Raw genomic sequence first — 16,906 nt, forward strand, 5'->3', positions numbered from 1 at the left:
CTTGCAATGTCTTCTTTATGCTCTTCTAGGGTCTTCTTGATTTCCTTCATATCCCGTACTAGGGTCTCATTGTTCATCTTTAGTTCTTTGAGTAGCTGCTCTAGGTGTGTCTCTTCTGGTCTTTTGATTTGGGTGCTTGGGCTTGGGTTATCCATATCGTCTGGTTTTTTCATATGCTTTATAATTTTCTGTTGTTTTTGGCCTCGTGGCATTTGCTGACCTTGATAGGGTTCTTTTAGGGTTTGTAGACCAGTTGAAGTCCTTATCTCTAATTTATCAGATCTACAGCTTCGTGGAGTACACTTTCTCTAACTAACCAGCAGGTGGCGTCCACGAGCCACCTGTTCTCCACAAGCCAGATCTCCCCTGCTTAGCCTTTTTGGTGAGTGGGGGAGTGAGTCTTGTGGGGCCAAATTGGTGTCCCAAGCTTGCGTGTGTAGTTGGTGTTGCCTGCCCTGTATGTGGGGCGTGTTTCTGGGCAGTCGGGGAGGGGGGGTGGCCCTAACAATCAAATCTCCCTGATGATCCTAGAGTTTTAAAGCTACTGCAATAGTCTAATCCTTCAGTTCAGTCCTGCCACAGTTTGTCTCTGCCACTGACCCACAAGTCTTTGGTATTGGCGTATGGCTCCTGAGACTTGCAAGTGGGCCCCTCTTCCAGGCTGTGCACTCCGGGTCCTCTGTTGAGGGATGACTGTGCTATGTCGCAGGTGAGTGCCGTCCCCCCAGGGCAGTTCTGGGCTGCTGGGCTGTGTTGGGAGGCTCCCAGTCTGCTCAAATGATGGCTGAATGGGGCTCTGTTAATTCACACTGCTCCCCATTCCCAGCTCTGGGACATTCAGCTGAGGTTGCAGGGAAGGCTAATGTCCACGCCCAGTTTTGTGGTGTGTGCCTGTTATTTGAAGCACTTCCGTCACACTGGGTTGTCTGGGGCAGCTCTGGGCTATGGGGCTGGCGATGGGCAGGAGTGTTTCCTGTCCACCAGGATGGTGGCTGTGAGCGGACACCCCCCTTTTCTTGGGAAGTTGTGTTGTTTAGTGAATTTTCTCAGCCACTGGATTATTGCCTTTTGTCTCAGAGCTCTCTTAGTTCTGCTCTTGACTTGACGTGCCCAAATTTCAATTCTTTGAAGCTTTCTGTATTGAGCTTCTTAGAGTAATTGTTTTATAAAAAGCAAAATGTATTTAAAAAAAAAAAAAAAAAAAAACAAAAAAACAAAAAAACAAAAAAACGGCCCTCCTCAGAGATCTAATGGGTTATTGAAATGCTAATAGACAAAGCAACCAGGGCCATTAAGGAAAAGTGCCCAGGGCAGAGAGATCAGCCTTGCTTCGGGATTTGCATATGCGCCTCAAGGCCTGATCTCCGCCCTTCCCCTTTCTGTGTTCACCAGAACTCCAAAAATCCTCTGCTTTTATTTTGGAGTTTTTCGTGTTGTTTTTTTTCTATGCCTGTCTCCTCTCTGCTGGGCTGGCTGCTCTCAGAGTCTCTGGTGTCTGGCCTCAGTCTATCTATTGTTGGAGTTTGAATCAGTAGAATGAGTTTCCGGTAAGAGCAGCCACTGCAATTCTCCCTTCTCCTTCCTGGAGCTGACAGCCCCTCCTCCCCCGGGACTGAGCCTGGCAGGGAGGGGCGCGGGTCCCCTGGCCGCAAAAACTTACAGATTTCGCTGATCTCAGCAGTTCCACGTTTTCATGAGTGTTGTATGAAGTATGCCCAAAGACAGATTGCTCTGTGGTGTCCAGTCCACGCAGTTCCTGGCTTTTTACCTACTTTCCTGGAGGAGTAACTAAAACATACAGCTCACCAGTCTGCCATCTTGCCCCGCCTCCTGAAGTGAGTTTTTAGGAATAGAACTTTCGTTTGTAACTTTGCTAGTGGGTGTTCAGGGATCGTTTAGATAGTAAGGTCAGGGACAGTTGTGTATCAAGGTCATTAGCGTAGCTGGCTATGGACAGAATTTTTGAGGAACTTAAAAAACATAATCTAAAATTCATACAGAAGAATAAAAGTCCCCACATAACTGTCAAGTTTGAAAAATAAGGACAAAAAGAGAGAACTGATGTGCCAGACAGAATGACATGAAACATACTGCAAAGCCATGCAAACAAAAACAGTGTGGTTCCTATGCAGGAATGGGCAAATCCACACATGGCTGTGATGGTCAGAAGCTGTATGTCCCCCAAAAGATCACATTCTTAAAGCTAATCCATTCCTGTGGGTGTTGACCTATGGTCCGTGGGACCTCCTAATGAGGTTATTTCAGTTGAGGCATGCCCCAGGTGGTTCTTAAACTTTTTCTCAAGTCTTTTATAAGAGAAGCTCAGAGAGAAAAGCCAGAAGTTGAGAGAGGACACAGAGAAAACAGAGTGAAACCACAGAAACAGAGAGGAAGCCACTGAAGCCAGAGCTGGAAGCGATGAAACCTGAGAGACAACCAGCAGACTTTGCCATGTACCTGGCCATGTGACAGAAGAGCTGAGGATCGCTTGGAGCCATTCTTCGGGGAGAAATTATTGCCTGTTGATGCCTTGATTTGGACATTTTCGTGGTCTCAGAAGTGTAAACTTTTAAGTTAATAAATCCCCATTATAAAATACAACCCATTTCTGGTATATTGTATTTCACCAGCTTTAGCAAACTAAAACAATGGATAAAAGGGGAGCCTGAAAACAGACCCAGGGATGTGGGAACCCGAGTGTAATAGAACGCCACAAGTGGGGAAAGATCAGATTGTTTAATAAATGGTGTTGGAAAAACATGTTCACGCTCTGAAAAAAAAGCTAGATACCTACTTCTCACCCTGTACAACGGTGGACCTCACTTAGATTAAAGACCTAAACTTGAAAGGTAAAACTATAAAGCTAACAGGAGAAGTTGTTGCAAAATATCTTTGTGATTTAGGGCTGGCCAAGAACTTCTTAAATAATAAGGAACCTGGCTCCTGGCCATAATCCTACATGTGATCTTTCAGGCCTGGCCACAAGCAATTACAAAGGCTTTGTCTGGTAGCCTGGTGGGAAACAGCCTTCCTTTCCCCAGCTGACCTGGTGCACAGCCAGGGCATTGCGGGGTTCTGGAGGGAGCTGCAGTCAAAGACGCAACCTCCTCTCAACCCCCACCCTACAACCAGGATCATATTAATATCTGCATTCCCAGCCCAGACACCTTCATCTGGAGGCCTCCCGGGGGAATGGGGGAATGGCTAAGGCCCTTTGCTCCACTCTGCCTTGGTACTTTTCCATCCTAGCCCTCCTCCCCTTCCCTCCACTCTACCTTCCTTCCCTGCACCCCAGTATTCCCCAGGTCTGTGAGATGGCAGGAGTCTTGTGCAGGGCTCCTCCGTGGTGAGGTGATTCTCCCCTCCGAGCTGGTCCGCCTGGCCTCCCTCTGCTGATGTTCTGTGGGGCAAAGTGGAACGTGGTGAAGCTGGTGCCTACTTTTTTTGCCTCTTGCTTAACTATCGCATAAGTGAATAAAGTCTTGATTGTTACCTTTAGTTTGGCCCATTGTCCTAACTGACACCTGGTAGCTTGAACAAATAAGACCTTAAAAACACAAACCTTAGGAAGAAAAATTAATGCATTTGATGACATCAAAATTAAAGATTTTTAAAGTGAAAGTCTTCACAGATGAAGTTAATAGGTAGGGGACAGTTTGGGAGGTGATTTTTATGATGTCAAAGATTATTGGGACAAGTAAGTAGAATTGAATATGAACCCTAACTTACAAATCAGTATTGCACAAATTTTAATTTATTGAGTGAAATCACTGTATTGCAGTTAGGAGAGGAGAATGGTCTTGTAGGAGAATGTCCTTGTTCTTAGGAGATTTACACTGAAGTATTTAGTTCTGAATGTCCAAATATCAGCTACTTACTTTCAAGTGCTTCACTGAAATATATTTATATATCCATAGCTATATTTATATCAGAGAAAGAGAGAAATAAAGCATATGTGACAAAACATTAACAATTCTAATATCCATGTAACTTTTTTTTGTAAGTTTGAAGTTTTTCTGTATAAAAAATTGGGAAAATAGCAATAAAGTAACATACAGAATGTACAAGGGACTCCTGACAATCAACAATAAAGAGATGAGAAAAATAGAGAAACATGGAGAAAGGACATGAATGGGCAATCCACAGAAGGGGAACTTGATTAGCTAATAAGTACATGAAGAGATGCTCAAGTTCACTGGCAATCACAGAAAGGAAAGACTAAAAAAACTAAAGTGAAATCGACGTGACACCCATGAGGTTGGCAATGACTGGAAAGCTGGATAATACCAAATGCAGACAAGGTGGCCATGGGGAACTAGGGCATTAATTTGCTAGTGCAGAGGTCCTGGGGAGTGATAGGATGGTACAGAGTGAAATTGGGCTTGCACGCATACCCTAGGACCTAGCTGTCCCACTCTTGAAGGTCAGAGGGGCTCACTGGGACACACGTCCTAGGATGCCCATCGTAAAACCTGGCTTGTCTTAAGGGCAATGGGAGGCCATCCAGAGCCTATCACTAGCGTAATGGATCAGGCAGATGTAACCACGTGCCGGTTCGGGTCTACTTCCCACTCCCAAGCCTTATTATAAAAAGAAGCCAGAACTGCAGTATGATCCAAGAGAGACGGTTGGGAAACATGAGAATGGGGTAGGAGGGGGACCTCAGGAAGGATTCAAGCTAAAGTTTCCTTCAACCTTGTGGAAAGAGGGCTCAAGTCTAGAATTAATTTGAGTAGAGGAAAATAAATAAAATTATAGTTGTTGCATGTTTAAATCTTTGAATACCGATTTACTCCTGCTGCCTTGTCATAAACTGTTATTAGACTCCCCAGCTGCCCAGAAGCCAGATGAAAAGACAGTGCTTTTCCCAAAGTCCTGGGTCCATAGCAGAGGCGCTTGAGGCAGGGAACAGTCTAATGGGAGGATGTTTTTGCATGTGGGATCCAGAGAATACCATGGTGTGGCATATGTGAGAGTTCATGCATCGCCTAAAAAAGACTGTTAGAAAACCTGAGACATATATTTCTTAAGAGAAAAGTATAACTGTCTCCCCCCAAAATACCCACTTTTTGGATGGATGCTAGCAAGGTCTGAGCAGCAGGTGCTCTGCTGAAGGGGAGCACAGGGATGGGATAAAAGGCAATCACACTGCAGTCTTCATTCCAAGGAAAGGGGTCTTTGGGGGAAGAAAAATAAAAATGTGGAAAAGATTTTCTCAATTATAAAACTAATGTATCATTTCTTTTTGCAGATGTTGATTATTGTTGTTTGGCCCTCAAAGGGACTTAAATCTCAATGCCTTTGCTCTTTCCATAAATAAGGGCCAATATTGAACTTGCTATAATGGAAGGTGGGGACACAGGGACAGTTTTCTTTGTTGAGCATCAAAGGGATCTTTGCTGTTGAATTTCTGCAGAGAAATTCTGCAGAGAATTCTGCAGAGAAACCCTTGGTAAGAGATGTGTTCTGAGCAGTGAGGCATCTTCTGAGAAGAACCTGCTCCATCCCATAATGACCCCTCTAAGTTGCTATGAAGACAGTGAGGGTGGGATGGAGGACTTGTAGCTACTGGGTGCTGGGTGCCGGCAGGCGCTGTGCACAGCCTCTCTTGTGTTTCTCACACTCCCCATTGTAAGGCAGGCAGCCACCCTGGCCCCAGCTGACAGACGAGAATGCTGAGGCCCAGAGGGGTTAAGGTGGCTTGCCCATGGTCACACATCTAGTTCATGAACTTGCTAGGATTCCAACCCAGGTTGGAATTTCTACCCCACTGGGCTGCCATACTCAGACAAAATTTTAAAAATATTTTGAAACTTTATACCTGGCCTCCCTAGGACTCCACCTGGTTTGTTTGAGCTCATCTTAGAGGTGTCTCCAACCCTGCTTGAGATGATCTGGTGCCCTGAAGCAATCAGCGGGAAATAGCTGCAGGAACAATGAGTATTCCAAACCAAGACATTTCAGGTCTTCCAGATCTCCAATCCATAAACAGACTTTATTAACATCCCAGCTTCAGGTTCAAAATGTCATGTTCATTGAAAAATGAAAACAAACAAACAAAAAGACCCCTTGTAGCCATCGGGGCCCTTGCTGAGGGAAGCTAGCAGCCAGGGGCCAACTCACCAATCTCCCAAGGAGGTGAAGATGGAGGAGACACAGCCTGGCTTCCCAACCCATAAGAGGCTGATTCTGAGGCAGTTCACCTCTAACCTTTCAAAATTCCTGGTCTGCCGGGAGGAAGAGGCATCAACTGCAGTCAAAAGTTGAATATTCAAACTGACATTCTCCAAGAGCTATGAGGTAGGGAGTTTTAATAGCATAACAAACGATTCTCCTGGAAGAAAATGTCAGGCAGGCTCTTTTTTTTTTTTCTTGGACTTTCTTTTCCCCATCCACCCCCACACACTTAAATTTTGGCTTATTTAAACTTCAGGAGAATAAGCAGCCAGGCAGGAAGCAGCAGCAAAATTAGGATGGTTCCAAAGCCTTGGTTTTCAGACACCAATAAATTAGGTGAATGATAAGGCATTGGTGAAAACCTGCAAGGGGGCCAGTTCTGGAGTGATTCTTTGTGCTTGAGTCAGCATGGGCACTGGTGGGATTTGGGACTGTGGTAGGGAACCCCAGTGGCAAAGTTTTCCTAGGTGCATGTTCTGAGTTTCGTCATATCTTGGGCTGGAAAGGTGAAATCCAAGCCAGCAGGGGAATCATTATAATTAGGCCCAACAGAACCGTTCTGCTTCCAGATGAGATGTCTGTTTCCAAAAGACCAACTTTGCAGGGGAGCTGCTGACAATCCTGCCTGTCCTATTAGGAGCAGACAAGTCTGCATGCGGTTAGTCTGTGGTTCATTTGGCTTTGCTTGATATTGGATTCTCTGTGATTATGGGGCCCTCCCTTGGTTTTCTTTATTCTCCAAAGAGGGAAATGATTCATATGGTATGCATGTTATTATTTACAAGAGGGCAATGAAGTCTCATAAATAAGATTCTAAATTTTGATGTCCCAAATTGATTCTGTAATTATGTATAGCCAGGTCGGTCTGTCTGTCTATATGTGTCTATCTAGCTGTCTATCCATCCATCCATCCACCTTAGTGGGTTGAATGGTGGCCCCTAAAAAGACATGTCCATGTCCTAACCCTGTCAATGTGACCTTATTTGGAAAAAAGATCTTTGCAGACAGAATGAAGTTAAGGATCTCAAGATGAGATAATCCTGGAGTATCTGTCTGGGCCTTAAATTTAATGACAAGTATCCTTGTAAGAAACACCCAGAGGAGAGACACAGGCTGAAGAGGGGAAGGCCACGTGAAGACAGAGGCGGAGATTGGAGCTATGCAGCCACAAGCCAGAAGAATGCCCGGAGCCTCCAGCAGCTGGGAGAGGCAATGATGGTTTCTTCCGCAGAGCGTCAGAGAGAGGTGCTGACACCTTGATTTCAGCCTTCCAGCCTCTGGAACTTTGAGAGAATGCATTTCTGTTGTTTTAAGCCATCAAGTTTGTTGTAATTTGTTATGGAAGACCTAGGAAACTAAAAGCTATCGTATCATTATCTATCTACCTGTCTGTCTATCATTCGTCAAATACTTATTGGGCGTCTAGAGCATCTATTACCTTCCAGGCCCTGGAAAAGGCCCAAGTCAAGCTTTTATGCAGGACCCAAGGACTGACACTTGAATCACCTCCCAGAGCTTAATAAAAATGTGGATCCAGGCCCCTCTTCCGGGAATTCTGATTCAGTAGCTGCTATTCATCAAGCACTTGCTATGCACTAGACAAGGTATGCTATCTCATTTACTCTTTACAGCATCCCTTGCAAGGATTATTCTTCCCATTATGCAGACAAGGCTCAAAAAAGTTGCATAATTTTTCCAAAGTGTCACAGCTATTATATGGGAGTATTCTAGCCAAGATCCATCTAAAACCAAAGCCTGAGCTTTTTCCATCATTCGTTAGTCCAAAACTCTACCCCAGACCTGACACCAATCCATAAACTGGTGATATAACTGGTTGGTTATGTGGTAATGGTTTTCCTTTCTGTAGGCTCCATTTGGGTCTCCCTCTGGTATTTGCACTTGCATAATCCTTTGGCTGGAAGCATTTAGCCCTGAAGGCCAGTGTCTTTGAGGAGGTCTAAATTCCTTGGTTTGGTATCCAAGGCTACTTACAACTTGGCTTCCCCTTATTTTCTCTACCTCATCCCTCACAATTCCCCTGGGGACTAGCTAGTCTGCTCTCTCTCCCTTTTGAATGCCCTTCCACCCACACTCTGGATCCTATTTCCCTGCCTTCAAGGATTTTTTCTCCTGCAGTCAGCCTTTCTTTTTCCTGCATCATTAATCTCTCTCTCTTTCTACAGCATACTTTCAGCAGGTGAAATGCTCTGATGTCCCCCATCTTAAAAAAACCCTCTCTTGCGCCCACATTTCTCTCCAACTATTGCATTATTCTCTATTCCCTTGATCAGCAAAACTTCTCAAAAGAGTTTTCTACAATGGCTGCCTCAACTTACTTCCCATTCATTCTTTTTTTTTTTCTTTTTTTTTTTTTTGAATTCAGTTTTATTGAGATATATTCACATACCATACAATCATCCATGGTGTACAATCAACTGTTCACAGTACCATCATATAATTGTGCATTCATCACCCCAATCTATTTTTTTTTTACCCTTTATAATTTGTCTTTAATAAATTGCTATTGTATATAATATCAGAAGATGACTCTGGAGATTGAGTTTCTGATCATCAATGAGTGATTCCGCTTACTTTATTTTTTTTTTATCATCATTTTATTGAGATATATTCACATACCACGCAGTCATACCAAAACAAATCGTACTTTTGATTGTTTACAGTACCATTACATAGTTGTACATTCATCACCTAAATCAATCCCTGACACCTTCATTAGCACACACACAAAAATAACAAGAATAATAATTAGAGTGAAAAAGAGCAATTGAAGTAAAAAAGAACACTGGGTACCTTTGTCTGTTTGTTTCCTTCCCCTATTTTTCTACTCATCCATCCCTACACTAGACAAAGTGGAGTGTGGTCCTTATGGCTTTCCCAATCCCATTGTCACCCCTCATAAGCTACATTTTTATACAACTGTCTTCGAGATTCATGGGTTCTGGGTTGTAGTTTGATAGTTTCAGGTATCCACCACCAGCTACCCCAATTCTTTAGAACCTAAAAAGGGTTGTCTAAAGTGTGCGTAAGAGTGCCCACCAGAGAGACCTCTCGGCTCGTTTTGGAATCTCTCTGCCACTGAAGCTTATTTCATTTCCTTTCACATCCCCCTTTTGGTCAAGAAGATGTTCTCCGTCCCACGGTGCCAGGTCTACATTCCTCCCCGGGAGTCATATTCCACGTTGCCAGGGAGATTCACTCCCCTGGGTGTCTGATCCCACGTAGAGGGGAGGGCAGTGATTTCACCTTTCAAGTTGGCTTAGCCAGAGAGAGAGGGTCACATCTAAGCAACAAAGAGGCATTCAGGAGGAGACTCTTAGGCACAAATATGGGGAGGCCTAGCCTCTCCTTTGCAGCAACCGTCTTCCCAAGGGTAAAACTTATGGTAGAGGGCTCAACCCATCAAACCACCAGTCCCCTATGTCTGTGGTCATGTTAGCAACCATCGAGGTGGGGTAGGCGAATACCCCTGCATTCTCCACAGGCTCCTCAAGGGGGCACTACATCTTTTTTTTTTTCCTTGTTTTTTTTTTTTTTTTTTTTTAACTTTCCCTTCTTTTTTAAATCAACTGTATGAAAAAAAAAGTTAAAAAGAAACAAACATACAATAAAAGAACATTTCAAAGAGATCATAACAAGGGAGTAAGAAAAAGACAACTAACCTAAGATAACTGCTTAACTTCCAACATGTTCCTACTTTACCCCAAGAAAGTTACATAATATAGCAACATTTCTGTGAACTTGTTCCTACTATATCCATCAGAATTTAACAGACCATAGTCATTTCTGGGCATCCCCAGAACGTTAAATAGCTTATCTGTTCTTCTTGGATTATTGTTCCCCCTTCCTTAATTGCTCTCTACTGCTAGTTCCCCTACATTCTACATTATAAACCATTTGTTTTACATTTTTTCAAAGTTCACATTACTGGTAGCATATAATATTTCTCTTTTTGTGCCTGGCTTATTTCGCTCAGCATTATGTCTTCAAGGTTCATCCATGTTGTCATATGTTTCACCAGATCGTTCCTTCTTACTGCCACGTAGTATTCCATCGTGTGTATATACCACATTTTATTTATCCACTCATCTGTTGAAGGACATTTGGGTTGTTTCCATCTCTTGGCAATTGTGAATAATGCTGCTATGAACATTGGCGTGCAGATATCTGTTCGTGTCACTGCTTTCCGATCTTCCGGGTATGTACCGAGAAGTGCAATCGCTGGATCGAATGGTAGCTCTATATCTAGTTTTCTAAGGAACTGCCAGACTGACTTCCAGAGTGGCTGAACCATTATACAGTCCCACCAACAGTGAATAAGAGTTCCAATTTCTCCACATCCCCTCCAGCATTTGTAGTTTCCTGTTTGTTTAATGGCAGCCATTCTAACCGGTGTTAGATGGTATCTCATTGTGGTCTTAATTTGCATCTCTCTAATAGCTAGTGAAGCTGAACATTTTTCATGTGTTTCTTGGCCATTTGTATTTCCTCTTCAGAGAACTGTCTTTTCATATCTTTTGCCCATTTTATAATTGGGCTGTCTGTACTATTGTCATTGAGTTGTAGGATTTCTTTGTATATGCAAGATATCAGTCTTTTGTCAGATACATGGTTTCCAAAAATTTTTTCCCATTGAGTTGGCTGCCTCTTTACCTTTTTGAGAAATTCCTTTGAGGTGCAGAAACTTCTAAGCTTGAGGAGTTCCCATTTATCTATTTTCTCTTTTGTTGCTTGTGCTTTGGGTGTAAAGTCTAGGAAGTGGCCTCCTAATACAAGGTCTTGAAGATGTTTTACTACATTATCTTCTAGGAGTTTTATGGTACTTTCTTTTATATTGAGATCTTTGGTCCATTTTGAGTTAATTTTTGTGTAGGGGGTGAGGTAGGGGTCCTCTTTCATTCTTTTGGATATGGATATCCAACTCTCCCAGCCCCATTTGTTGAAAAGACCATTATGGCTCAGTTTAGTGACTTTGGGGGCCTTATCAAAGATCAGTCGGCCATAGATCTGAGGGTCTATCTCTGAATTCTCAATTCGATTCCATTGATCTATATGTCTATCTTTGTGCCAGTACCATGCTGTTTTGGCAACTGTGGCTTTATAATAAGCTTCAAAGTCAGGGAGTGTAAGTCCTCCCACTTCGTTTTTTCTTTTTTAGAGTGTCTTTAGCAATTCGAGGCATCTTCCCTTTCCAAATAAATTTGATAACTAGCTTTTCCAAGTCTGCAAAGTAGGTTGTTGGAATTTTGATAGGGATTGCATTGAATCTGTAGATGAGTTTGGGTAGAATTGACATCTTAATGACATTTAGCCTTCCTATCCATGAACATGGAATATTTTTCCATCTTTTAAGGTCCCCTTCTATTTCTTTTAGTAGAGTTATGTAGTTTTCTTTGTATAGGTCTTTTACATCTTTGGTTAAGTTTATTCCTAGGTACTTGATTTTTTTAGTTGCTATTGAAAATGGTATCTTTTTCTTGAGTGTCTCTTCAGTTTGTTCATTTCTAGCATATAGAAACATTACTGACTTATGTGCATTAATCTTGTATCCCGCTACTTTGCTAAATTTGTTTATTAGCTCTAGTAGGTGTATCGTTGATTTCTCAGGGTTTTCTAGATATAAGATCATATCATCTGCAAACAATGACAGTTTTACTTCTTCTTTTCCAATTTGGATGCCTTTTATTTCTTTGTCTTGCCGGATTGCCCTGGCTAGCACTTCCAGCACAATGTTGAATAACAGTGGTGACAGCGGGCATCCTTGTCTTGTTCCTGATCTTAGAGGGAAGGCTTTCAGTCTCTCACCATTGAGTACTATGCTGGCTGTGGGTTTTTCATATATGCTCTTTATCATGTTGAGGAAGTTTCCTTCAATTCCTACCTTTTGAAGTGTTTTTATCAAAAAGGGATGTTGGATTTTGTCAAATGCTTTTTCAGCATCTATTGAGATGATCAATTGATTTTTCCCTTTCGAGTTTTTAATGTGTTGTAATACATTGATTGTTTTTCTTATGTTGAACCATCCTTGCATGCCTGGAATGAACCCCACTTGGTCATGGTGTATGATTTTTTTAATGTGTCTTTGGATTCGATTTGCAAGTATTTTGTTGAGGATTTTTGCATCTATATTCATTAGGGAGACTGGCCGGTAGTTTTCCTTTTTTGTAGCATCTTTGCCTGGTTTTGGTATTAGATTGATGTTAGCTTCATAAAATGAGTTAGGTAGTGTTCCATTTTTTTCAATGTTTTGAAAGAGTTTGAGTAAGATTGGTGTCAGTTCTTTCTGGAAAGTTTGGTAGAATTCCCCTGTGAAGCCATCTGGCCCTGGGCATTTATTTGTGGGAAGCTTTTTGATGACTGATTGGATCTCTTTGCTTGTGATGGGTTGGTTGAGGTCTTCTATTTCTTCTCTGGTCAGTCTAGGTTGTTCATATGTTTCCAGGAAATTGTCCATTTCTTCTACATTGTCCAGTTTGTTGCCATACAGTTGTTCATAATATCCTCTTATAATTTTTTTAATTTCTTCTGGATCTGCAGTTATGTCACCTTTTTCATTCATTATTTTGTTTATATGGGTCTTCTCTCTTTTTGATTTTGTCAGTCTAGCTAGGGGATTGTCAATCTTGTTGATCTTCTCAAAGAACCAACTTTTGGTGATATTTATCCTCTCTATTGTTTTTTTTTGTTCTCTATGTCATTTATTTCTGCTTTAATCCTTGTTATTTCTTTTCTTCTACTTGGTTTAGGATTGGTTTGCTGTTCATTTTCTAGCTTCTTCAGTTGATCCATTAGTTCTTTGATTTTGGCTCTTTCTTCCTTTTTAATATATGTGTTTCGTGCTATAAATTTCCCCATTTGCACTGCTTTTGCTGCATCCCATAGGTTTTGGTATGTTGTGTTCTCATTTTCATTCGTCTCTATATATTTAGCAATTTCTCTTGCTATTTCTTCTTTAACCCACTGATTGTTTAGGAGTGTGTTGTTTAACCTCCAGGTATTTGTGAATTTTCTAAGTCTCTGATGGTTATTGACTTCTAATTGTATTCCATTGTGTTCAGAGAATGTGCTTTGAATAATTTCAATCTTTTTAAATTTATTGAGGCTTGTTTTATGTCCCAGCATATGATCTATTCTGGAGAAAGTTCCATGAGCACTAGAAAAGTATGTGTATCCTGGTGATTTGGGATGTAATGTCCTGTATATGTCTGTTAAATCTAATTCATTTATCAGATTGTTTAGGTTTTCAGTTTCCTTATTGGTCTTCTGTCTGGTTGATCTATCTATAGGAGAGAGTGATGTGTTGAAGTCTCCCACAATTATTGTGGAAACATCAATTGCTTCCTTTAGTTTTGCCAGTGTTTCTATCATGTATTTTGTGGCACCTTGATTGGGTGCATAGACATTTACGATTGTTATTTCTTCTTGCTGAATTGCCCCTTTTATTAGTATGTAGTGGCCTTCTTTGTCTCTCAAAACATCCCTGCATTTGAAGTCTATTTTATCTGAGATTAATATTGCTACACCTGCTTTCTTTTGGCTGTAGCTTGCATGAAATATTTTTTTCCATCCTTTCACTTTCAGTTTCTTTGTGTCCCTGTGTCTAAGATCAGTCTCTTGTATGCAACATATTGATGGTTCATTTTTTTTGATCCATTCTGCGAATCTATATCTTTTAATTGGGGAGTTTAATCCATTTACATTCAATGTTATAACCGTGAAGGCGTTTCTTGAATCGGCCATCTTATCCTTTGGTTTATGTTTGCCATATTTTTCCCTCTCTCTATTAATATCCTTTATTGTACCCATACTGAATCTCTTTAGTACTGAACCTTTCTCCAAGTTTCTCTGTTCTGTCTTTGTTTCTCTGTCTGGAGGGCTCCCTTTAGTATCTCCAGTAGGGCAGGTCTCTTGTTAGCAAATTCTCTCAGCATTTGTTTGTCTGTGAAAAATTTAAGCTCTCCCTCAAATTTGAAGGAGAGCTTTGCTGGATAAAGTATTCTTGGCTGGAAATTTTTCTCACTCAGAATTTTAAATATATCGTGCCACTGCCTTCTCGCCTCCATGGTGGCTGCTGAGTAGTCACTACTTAGTCTTATGCTGTTTCCTTTGTATGTGGTGAATTGCTTTTCTCTTGCTGCTTTCAGAACTTGCTCCTTCTCTTCTGTGTTTGACAGTGTGATGAGTATATGTCTCGGAGTGGGTTTTTTTGGATTTATTCTATTTGGAGTTCGCTGAGCGTTTATGATTTGTGTATTTATGTTGTTTTGAAGATTTGGGAAGTTTTCCCCAACAATTTCTTTGAATACTCTTCCTAGACCTTTACCCTTTTCTTCCCCTTCTGGGACACCAATGAGTCTTATATTTGGACGTTTCATATTATCTATCATATCCCTGAGGTCCATTTCGATTTTTTCAATTTTTTTCCCCATTCTTTCTTTTATGCTTTCATTTTCCATTCTGTCATCTTCCAGGTCACTGATTCGTTGTTCAACTTCCTCTAGTCTTGTACTATGAGTGTCCAGAATCTTTTTAATTTGGTCAACAGTTTCTTTAATTTCCATAAGATCATCCATTTTATTATTTAGTCTTGAAATGTCTTCTTTATGCTCTTCTAGAGTCTTCTTGATTTCCTTTATATCCCGTACTATGGTCTCATTGTTCATCTTTAGTTATTTGAGTAGCTGCTCTAGGTGCTGTGTCTCTTCTGGTCTTTTGATTTGGGTGCTTGGGCTTGGGTTATCCATATCGTCTGGTTTTTTCATATGCTTTATAATTTTCTGTTGTTTTTGGCCTCGTGGCATTTGCTGAACTTGATAGGGTTCTTTTAGGGTTTGTAGAACTATTGAAGTCCTTATCTCTAATTTATCAGATCTACAGCTTCGTGGAGTACGCTTTCTCTAACTAACCAGCAGGTGGCGTCCACGAGCCACCTGTTCTCCACAAGCCAGTTCTCCCCTGCTTAGCCTTTTTTGGTGAGTGGGAGAGTGAGTCTTGTGGGGCCCAATTGGTGTACCAAGCTTGCGTGTGTAGTTGGTGTTGCCTGCCCTGTATGTGGGGCGTGTTTCTGGGCAGTCGTGGAGGGGGGGTGGCCCTAACAATCAAATCTCCCTGGTGATCCTAGAGTTTTAAAGCTGCTGCAATAGTCTAATCCTTCAGTTCAGTCCTGCCACAGTTTGTCTCTGCCACTGACCCACAAGTCCTTGGTATTGGCGTATGGCTCCTGAGACTTGCAAGTGGGCCCCTCTTCCAGGCTGTGCACCCCGGGTCCTCTGTTGAGGGATGACTGTGCTATGTCACAGGTGAGTGCTGTCCCCCCAGGGCAGTTCTGGGCTGCTGGGCTGTGTAGGGAGGCTCCCAGTCTGCTCAAATGATGGCTGAATGGGGCTTTGTTAATTCACACTGCTCCACCTTCCCAACTCTGGGACAATCAGCTGAGGTTGCAGGGAAGGCTAATGTCCACGCCCAGTTTTGTGGTGTGTGCCTGTTATTTGAAGCACTTCCGTCACACTGCGTTGTCAGGGGCAGTTCTGGGCTATGGGGCTGGCGATGGGCAGGAGTGTTTCCTGTCCACCAGGATGGTGGCTGTGAGCGGACACCCCCCTTTTCTTGGGAAGTTGTGGTGTTTAGTGAATTTTCTCAGCCACTGGATTATTGCCTTTTGTCTCAGAGCTCTCTTAGTTCTGCTCTTGACTTGATGTGCCCAAATTGAAAGTCTTTGAAGCTTTCTGTATTGGGCTTCGTAGAGTAGTTGTTTTAGAAAGAGAAAAAAGGATTAAAAAAAAAAAAAAAAAAAAAAAGGCCCTCCTCAGAGATCTAATGGGTTATTGAAATGCTAATAGACAAAGCAACCAGGGCCATTAAGGAAAGGTCCATAGGTCAGAGAGATCAGCTTTTCTTCGGGATTTGCATATGCGCCTCAAGGCCTGAGCTCCGCCCTTCCCCTTTCTGTGTTCACCAGAACTCCAAAAATCCTCTGCTTTTATTTTGGAGTTTTTCGTGTTGTTTTTTTTTTCTATGCCTGTCTCCTCTCTGCTGGGCTGGCTGCTCTCAGATTCTCTGGTGTCTGGTCTCAGTCTATCTATGGTTGGAGTTGGATCAGTAGAATGAGTTTCCAATAAGGGCTGCCACTGCAGTTCTCCCTTCTCCTTCCTGGAGCTGACAGCCCCTCCTCCCCCGGGACTGAGCCTGGCAGGGAGGGGCACGGGTCCCCTGGCTGCAAAAACTTACAGATTTCGCTGATCTCAGCAGTTCGACATTTTCATGAGTGTTGTATGAAGTATGCCCAAAGACAGATTGCTCTGTGGTGTCCAGTCCACACAGTTCCTGGCTTTCTACCTACTTTCCTGGAGGAGTAACTAAAACATACAGCTCACCAGTCTGCCATCTTGCCCCGCCTCCCCCCATTCATTCTTTAGCCTCCTACTGAAATTGCTCCCATCAAATTCGCCAATAACTGTCTTGATAACAAATCCAAAACACTTTTCTAATCTCGTCTTAAACTCTTGGCAGCATTTGACATAGTGGCCTACTTCCTTCTTTATTAAATGCTTTCCTCCTTTCACTTCTGGTTCATCTGAGGATCACTTGTGGACAACAGAATCCACTCAAGCAAACCTAAGCAGAAAGGGATTTAAGAGAGGAATCTGGTGCTTCTAAAGCATTGGAAGCATTGGAGGGGCAGCTGGAGGTTATCCTCCTCATTCAATCCAAC

Source organism: Choloepus didactylus, chromosome 4 (assembly GCF_015220235.1).
Source record: "Choloepus didactylus isolate mChoDid1 chromosome 4, mChoDid1.pri, whole genome shotgun sequence".
NCBI lineage: Eukaryota > Metazoa > Chordata > Mammalia > Pilosa > Megalonychidae > Choloepus > Choloepus didactylus.